This window comes from Gymnogyps californianus, chromosome 11 (genome assembly GCF_018139145.2).
Source record: "Gymnogyps californianus isolate 813 chromosome 11, ASM1813914v2, whole genome shotgun sequence".
NCBI classification, from domain to species: Eukaryota; Metazoa; Chordata; class Aves; order Accipitriformes; family Cathartidae; genus Gymnogyps; species Gymnogyps californianus.
Window position 1 is genome coordinate 13,022,472 of NC_059481.1, and position 9,270 is coordinate 13,031,741.

Sequence of the window (9,270 nt, forward strand, 5' to 3'; positions counted from 1 at the left end):
AAAGCGGGCTCCGAGGTCTGTCACATTTTGTGGGACATCCAGCGTTTGTATGGGGTGTTAACTGGCCCTTCTGCTGCACTGTGAGATGTGGTGTGGGAAGGCGAGACACCTCCCCTTACGAAAAAATCCTTTTTTCCCTAGAGAAAACTGCATTGACTGAGGACACTGTAAGTTCAGATCTCGGTTTTTGTTGATGGCTGTGTTTTCTGTGCAGCTTGTGGTGTTACTACAAGCATCGTACCTCAGGGATGGCAGGTATGTGCTGACATGCCAGTACAGTCATGCTGGGATTTAAAACACCGGGAGAAGGGGTGTGGAGAGGGTGGTGCTGAGCCTGTTTCCAGTCAGTCGGTGAGGCAGGTCATGCCGTCAAGATCTTACACAAGCGGAAAGATGCTCTGTCCTGCCACAGTCCCAGTCTGTCCCCTGACTGTGTCAAGGTGGGGGATTCAATCAAGATACTTTAACCTACTGCTCCATTTTGCCTATGGAAATGTCTTGTGAACTGGAGCAGTTTCCCTCAGCCACTTTGGGAAACAGGGAGGTCATGAAGCCAAAATGAGAAAGATGCCTGTCTTCATGTAGCCTTCCAAAATACTACTGATTCATTGCCCAGAAGGCTTAATTGTATCACAGTACTTAGTGGCACAGTAACATTAGTTGGTATTGGGTACATGAAAGGCTCAAACAATATCCTCCATCTCTAATTTGCAGTGCATATAAGTGATCAGACATGTAAAAGGTTCTGGGAGCAACGAGTACAGCTCCACGTCTTCTATATTGTGCAATCAGAGAGGTTAATACCAAAGTAAGTTGATACACTCTAACAACATTAAACTGAACTGAATAATATTAATAACACAATGCTCTTCTAAGTGCCTTTCTCAGAACTTTTTCCATTTGTTTTAGCCAAGATGGGTCATGACAGAAAGTTATGACAAGATGAAAGGAGTAAGTCCACTGATGTCAAAGCTTGGGATCTAAGTGTGTAAATTAATGTTGAGGATCATACTCACTGCTCTCCAAACTGGACGCAGTGTCCCTTTTATTGTTTCTCTTATATGAAGAAATTGTGTCATAAAATCTTTTGGTCTTACTTGTATGGGCAAAGCCCAACCATATATAGAAAGGTGTTGGGGAGGACCTGCCTGTACAATTAGCTTTACCATATTCAAGAACTTGTTAAAACATGCTAATATGTTGATTGCGTTATAACATGCTGTGGTGTTGCCTTAGGTTAAAACACATTTTCCTATCAGCACGTATGTTACTGTGTAGCAGTATTGAATAAATAAAAAAAGAATTTTAAACAGTAGAAATCAGTGTGCTTTTTTAATAGAATGTATTAGATTATTTAGTTAACAAAAACTATAAATTACTATCTTATAAAGCGGGGTAAAATAAAGGAAAAGAAACCAGGTACTTTACAGATGTGAAATGTGTTTTGACTTGCCTACATCAGACATCAAATGTCTCTCTCTTAAATGTACTTATGGTGAATTCTGTCAAAAACCCCAACATTAGATATGATTATTTGAAAGACTGAAGTTGTGATCATAATAATGAAAACTCATATACACTGCTAATGGACTAAATGCAGACTGCATTTTATAGACAGCTATAAAAGATTTTCAATACTGCAGAATGTTTTGCTTTTCCGTAGCACTGCAGCTACCACCACGAGGCATTCCTGCTTGTTGGCGCACGCCTGTGAGGACATCGTCTTCTGTATCTACTGCTAGTGTGTAAATGAAAACCCATCATATGGCAAGCTAAATGCTTGTTGAGAGACACAGACACTTACCAACAATGGAAAAGAGATGTGATGAAGGCTGGATTTAAGGTTTCTATACCCTGGTGACAAGTGGCAGCCCTGAGGTGGTATCTGGACTTGTTCTCTAGTGCCGCCTTCTGGCTGATCACTCCTAGAAAAATAAGTCAACAGATCCCTGAGCCAGGTGACAACATACAGAGAAGGATTAACTGACTTTCCAAAAAGCGCATGGAGAATTCCTCCCTGTAGCCTAACTCAAACCAAAAATACTGCAAGAACTGGAGAGAGTCCCGTCAGGCAGGGTGGTGTAAGCCCTGCCATCACGCTCAGCCAGGAGCACTATTCTGCTGCCACACGTGGGAAATGCAGCTTTCTCTCCTGGACTGAACGGGTCTATTTCAGCAGTGACTCAAGGATTCAGTTCTGTGATGTTTGTGAGGTAATGTTCGCTCTTTGAAATATGGTTATTTGTATTTTGTCCAAAGCTGTGTTAGGTAAGTCCAGGGCAAAAAATAATGGATCTGTAAACAATGTTGTTGCAAGTATTCCTCTGATTAAGAGTATCTAGTAGGTATTATGATCTCCAAAATAACAGAGTGGAATTTTGTGATTGATACCTTTTTCTGAAGCATGTAGATTATGGGATCTGCACTTTACGGTGGTATCAGATTTGTGGCTCATAATAGCTTTGGGGAGAACATGAGCGTGACAATTTCGCATTGTTGAAACAAAACCAGGAGAAACATTTCAGGCACTGGGATGTCAGGTCCAATACCAGTTTGGGACTGAAGGCCAGGGCTCTCTGACAGAGCAGCAAGGGCTTAGGATCATTTTGGAGTTGTCATCCATATCAAATCCTACCTCTATGATCCCAAAGCATAGCTAAAACCCTGCCTAGGGGAGGCAACGCAGGAAAGTCCTTGCTCAGACAGGGCAGCCTCGCCTGGGAGCACAATCGGAGCCCCAGCAGCCATGAGGCAGGAACAGCAACCCCCACCGCCCCGTGGCAAAGAGGATCCCCAAGAAGGCCGGCGTGCGGGATGCCGACCTCCTTATTTCTTAAGCTCTTCTAGGCAGGCTTCCCCCCGGCACGCTGACAGCTCGCCTGCACCGGCCGGGGCCGGCCGAGGGCGGCGGGCGGGCAGGCAGGCAGGCAGCGCCCTGCCCCCCGCCGGGCGGGAAGCGGGACGGAACATGGCGGACCCCTCCAGTCTCCGCTTCCCCGCCTTTCCCCGCGCCGCCGCGCATGCGCGGCAGGCGGCACAGAGGCCGTATCCCTCCGCCAAGCCCCTTTTGTCGGGGATATTTGTGTAATAAGATAATACCTGCACCCCATGGTAAGTGCCGGGCGCCCCTCGAAGCGCTGCCCGCGGGCGGCCCGCGCCGCCTCACGCCCGGCCGCGCGCTGGCGGCGGGGCAGCGCGGCGCGGCACGGCGCCCCTCCCCTACGCTCCGCTCGCCGTGTCCCTCCGCCAGGCGCAGCGGGGACTTTTGTGTGGGGCTTTTGGGCGCCGATGAGCGGCGGCCTCCGGCGCCCCTGGTTGTTGTCGCGGCGGCGGCGGCCGGGCGGGCAGCACGGTAAGGCCCCATCCCCGCGCCCCGTCTCTCCCTCACCCCCCCCGGGCCGTCCAAGCTTTTCCAGGTCAGTCTGCGCCTTTGTATAGGGCCCTGTTACCGGATGTGGAAGTTGATCTCTTCGCTGGTAAAAAATAATTCCACTTCCCCCGGAACCCGGCGCCGCGGCTCCCTCCGCAGCGCCCAGCCCAGCCAGGATTTCCTGTTGGGGAGAGCGGGCGCGCTGGCCGGCCTTCCGGGGACCCCGCCGCGCGGGGGGCGCGGGCAGCGCCGGCGGCGGCCTGGGCCGCGGCGGCGGCCTGGGCGGCCCGCGGGGCGCCGGGCGCGGCCTGTGGGACAGGGGCTGCGCCGGGGTCGGGGGCCGCCGCGCAGCCGGCCGGGCGGGGGGACGGGTCGCCTCGGGGCCCAAGTGCCCTCTCCCACTGCCGCGGCTGCCGCACAGGCCCGGGGGAGCGCGACGCGCCCGGCGAGGGGCCCAGGCGCTGAGGGGCAGAGCGGGGCCCGGCTCGTCCCGCGTTTTTCCCCGCCGGGCAGCCCGGTCTGGGCCGCGTGGGGACGGTCTCGGGCCTCGCGTGGGGCGGGTTGGCCGGTTCCTGTCACGGCCCGGCGCCCCGGGGGCGGCTGAGCTGCGTGCCGGAGCTTGGCGCCAAAGGTGCCCTGAGGAGAGGCAGCTTCGGTGGGAGGGGAGCGCTTCCCTCCTCTGCAGTGTCCCTCACCCGGAATCTGTAACTCTTGCTTTGGACTCTTAATAAAGCGTATGATGGGAGCATAAACGTGGGATAAAATGTGTTAGTTCGGACGGTTGTTTTTCTTTTCTCTCCTAGTAGTCAAAGTAGTTTCCGTTGGTGAGACACTGTCTGATAGCACGTCGGTGAAATCCCCTGTAGGAACTTTTCTGTGCTTAGAGCTTTCAATTTAAAGCAGTTCTATGTTGTCTTTTAACCTGCTTACTAAGGTAGCTTTTATTTAATGGCAAATGCTGCGTATTAGAGTTAAATGTGCTAAAAATTGTGAATGCACGCCTTGGAGTACTTTAGCTTAATGTTTTTTTAAATTATTCATGACTTCTGAAGTGTTAATAAGACTAAGCAGTTTGGTTGAAGTGTGTATGCACACAGAAATACTTGTAAGGGGTACATAAATCTGCTGTGTAAATAAGGTTAAGAGTATACATGGCAGATCAGCATACACTAGGTGTAGACTCTTGTTCGTGACCCACTTTCTTTGCTGAAAACAGTTTGTTTTCTAGGGGTTTTTTTAGGCCTATGTGCCAGACAAACTGTCGAGGAAGATTCCTCATGATAAAATGGATGTTTTAATTAGAGAGGCTGTTGATTTTTGTTTGAGGATATTTTCAAGTTTAAATTAATCTGAGACGTACTCTTAAGGCTATAGTACAGTTCAAAGGCTACATCATAAGCCCTTAGATTCTTTATGTCAATTGCAGCTGCTGTAATGTAACCTTTTTGGTATCTAGTGCCAAACTTATCTGTGAAAGCTTTGTAGCTTGTTCGCAGTGCCAACCCAAATCTTTGTTGGTGCCAATGGTTCACCCTTGTTGCATAATAATATTTTTTAGATGTTGCATTTTGTTGCAGATAATGACCAAATGTGTGCTCTCGTTTTTAAGGACAAGACTTTTCTACCATCTGCATTATTTAATGGAGTTACGTTGATGATTCGTGCCCATTTAAATTAATGTATGAACCTGATTGGAGGACAGACCTGCATAAGTACAGGCTTGACTATCTTAACCACTAAGCTATTCAACAATCTGTTCGCTTTTCTGATCTCTCTTCTCGTATCGGGTATTTTTCATCTGATGCATACATAGTCCAACATGAAGGCCATGTTGTTGTTTAAACAAACTAGAGAGAATTTAGTTACAAACACAACACAGTCATAGAGGAAAGCTGAAAGCACTGGAATTAAAGCCGACTGCTATTAATATATTAGTGTAATTTTCATTATCATAATAGAAGTGTGGATACTCTAAGCCTGTGATATTTATATTAAGATTTGAAGTATGACATGTGAAATCATTGTCAACATACATTTGGAAGGGCGTGATTCCCTTAGGAAACAATACAGGAACTTTTTGAGTTTATCTTATGTAAGTCGCTGTAGTCACTATTAAATGATATATACAGTAAAATCATACCAAAGTTTTTAAGAGATGCTGGCACATGGAAATACACCTAGGTTTAATGCAGACCTTCCAGTTCCTTTAAAAGTTATAAAACAGTTGTTCTGAGTTCAAGTATTGCGCTGTTATATCAGGATATAAAAAAAAAAAGGCAAGTTGATCTGTTTATTTCAATTCTAATAATGATCAAAACTGAGTGCTCGATTAAAGATTTAAATAGTGATTGCTAACTATTTGTACTTCAAAATATTTTTGACCTTCGTAGGATAGGCGTATAAAATTAGTTAGAAATTGCTATTCTAAATTTCTAGTGATACTGTGCAATGTTGAAATCAGTAGGATGATAGCATTTCTGAAGATCGCGTCTGGGGGAGCAGGTTGATTTTTTTTGAAATAGTGGAAAGAAAAAGACTTTCTGAAAAGGGCATTCTTTTTCCAGATGTAATAGGTGTGAAAGATGATGGGTCTCAAGGTATCTTCCAAGTACAATTCTGCTGCATGTCACTTCAGTAGGGAAACCTGTTTAATTAACATTTTGTGGAACTTTGTCCTGGGGTTTTTAGGAATGATTGCAAATTCTTATCATCAATATGGTGCATGTTGATTCAGTTTACCTTCTGGTAAATTGCACTGCTGCGCTCCATGCTCTTCTAGTGTAAGTATGTCTCTTTTAGGAGCGTGCCTTGGTAGAAGTACACTGGCGGCTGCGAGATCTCCATGTTAGCAGATGTTCTGCAACAACTGTTATGTGCCTGTTGGTTTTGACCAGCTCATGTTTACCACTGCAGTGGTAGAAGGGGAATAAGGCTGGGTCCAGGATCCCTGGGGCAGGACACCAGTCTGAAAGGTGCTGCCATATTTTAAGTCAAACTTAGTCATCTTCCTTTGGACTGCAGACTCTGCTGCTCTGTTGTCTGTAGGCTGTGGTGTGGTACCCCAGGCTTCCCAAGCTGCATGTTTTTCAGCTCCTCTCCGTCCCCACAGAGCCCATTTCACACATAGTTCCACGTAAACTCTGGTCAGGTGCTGTTACATACCCCTCTGGTAACAGCATGATGTTCAGAGTTTTATAGAATGTATAAAAACTTAAATCTAAGATGGATACGAAAACGCAGTATTATTTCCCATTGAACAGAAGTAAAATAGCAATAATAATTTGATGTAAGTTTTAATTACCAGTTAATTGTGGCATCTAGCTAATGATACTGTACAGAATGCATTGCAATAATGAAATGTGGAAGTTCAGGAGGGTTAATGCAAAGAAGTCCAAACCCAGCAGAAGCTCTTCCCTATTTAGTCAATTGTAGACAAAACCCTCTGTTCGCACAGTTGTGTAGGAGCTGTTAGAAGTCTGAAAACATACTCAGGTTGCCATAAGAATAACTATAACAGTCTCAAGACTTTATTTCAGAGCCAGTGATGTTTTTATTGTCTGAAAGAATCCTCTTATAAAGCATTACCCAGCTGTCATGCTAGCCAAGCTTGATGGAAATGACACAGTTACTGAAGAGTACCCTCTAACACAGTTCAGTAGAGTTGATTTGTAACACTACATGGAGTAGCAGCAGTGCTTAACTAAGAGTGCTGCTTTGAAATTGAAATCTCATTTCAATTTTAAATATATTTTATTGTACTATATATAGAACTTTGCTTTTGATAGTATCGCTGTGCTTATTATAGTGTTACTAAATGATCTCAAGAGAGCAGCTGAAGAATTTTTCTGGAAAGGGAAGAAAGGGAAATTCTGACACTGCAGACCCTTCTCAGTATGTCCCAGTACTAGCAGCGGAAGAGTATGGTGGGAAGTGTGGGGCATGTTATTACTCAAGGGTTTCCTGACCTTACAATACTGGTCCTTGGAATGGTCTGCCAAGTAGAAATCAGCTTTGGGTTGACTACTCTTGAGGAATTTTGTGAATGCTAGTATTCACTGGTTAAAAGTGACTAAATGTGCATGAGTTTTGTTGGAAAGGCCTCTTCAGTTGCTGTTGTTAGTTCATTAGTGACATATAATGTGATTTTTATTTTTGAGTTCAACAGTGCAATTTTGCTAGGTTTTTAACTTTCTTCCACTAGATGGCCCAAGCACGCTTTCAAGTACCCTATGAGAACTGAAACTTTTACTTAATTTCTAAAATAAATTTGTGTTGTTTTAACTGAAGTTAAAATTCTACATCATGAAACATATGTAAACTTCAGTGATGCTTTGTGCTTATTTAAAATACAAACACTTTATATCAACCAAGAGAGTGTTGGTTAATGTAAGTAATACGTGGTAATGAAGGTTACGTCATGTATGATCTTCCATGTCCCTCTTTTTCCTTGATTAGAACATTTCTTATTGAGTGTAGTACAAAGCTGTTTAGTTTTGCATTGAGATGAGAACTGATGTACTGTCACTCTGACAGTGTGTTCAACAGTAGTGGTTCAGAGAGACTCTGAAAAGGTGTAGATCTCAGGCTGAAGTTTGTCCCTGACATCTCCTGGGAGCGAGACTTGTATTTTGCAGGCCACCATAATTGATTTTTTTTTTTTTTTGCTGCTTGATTTTGCTGCAGAGGTTTTCGGTAACAACTTTGCAGTTTATTTCACCAGTATAGATGTGGTCAGTGGGTTCTGAATAGGTGTAGTTGTTAAATGTATGGACTGTAATTTAATTCACCTATTTTTGTTGTCTAACAGATATAAAGTATAAGCTTGTTATCAAGGCTGTCTTTTTGGTTAGTGGAGAAAGACAGGTATACCCAGAAGGTAGCTCTTACCATGAGGGTGGTCGGACACTGGAACGAGGCTGAAGAAGTGGTGGGATGTTCATCCACAGAGACATTCAAAACTCAACAGGACCGAGCCATGCGCAGCCTCAGCCTGTTGGGCCAGCTCTGACTGGGAGATTGAACTAGGTTTCCTTGAGAGGTCCCCTCCAGCCTCAATTATTCTGTAATTCCAAAAGGAGACTTTATTAGTTCCTTTTCTCTATTGGTGTTTAAAAGAAAAATAAATACAAAGAAAATGAATTGTTGTCTTCCTGAATTAGTTCCTAACTTCAGTATTTTGCATTAAGTTCCAGCGTTCCTTTTGCTTCTGAGGACCTTGATGTGGTGGTGTTAGACCACCAGAAAAAGTGTGTGTGTCTGTGTGTGCTCTTTTCCTTCTTAAATTGCACCCCCTGCCAAAAAAAAAAGGGTGCCATATAAAGGGAGTGCTATATTCCATCATTTCACTGCTGCACTTGCCAAATGCCCTCTCTGTCCTATTATTGTTTTATATCATTACTCCTAGTGTCTCCCTTTAACAGGGATAGTAGATTTTCTCTTAATTCCTGTTTCTCTTTTGCCCTTTCTCTTTATGGAAGAGTGTCAGCTGTTGTCCCTTCCTCGGCATCTGACTCTCTGCTCCTTTTTTCCTTCCTTTTCCCATGGTCAGTATTTATCCTGTCCTGCCACCTTCTTGCTCCTCTTCCCTTTTCTGGATACAAATCAACATGTCCATGTGTACTAGAAGGATGGACATGAATGGCGTATTATTTTCGTGAAGGGGATATTGCTGCCTGCAGTCAGTTCTGTAGACAAAGAGGTAATCTACTCCAGTTCATGGCTCTACTGATATATGTTGGAGTTCTGCATTTGCAGTATTTCTGTCTTCCTTTCTAATTTCTTCGAAAGTCAATAGCGTTGAGCTTATTGAGCAAAATACCACACCAGTTTTGCCAGTTGAGCCAGGTGCAGAGAACTTTCTAAATATGTTGGTTTTGTGATAGAAGTGTATGTCTAATGGG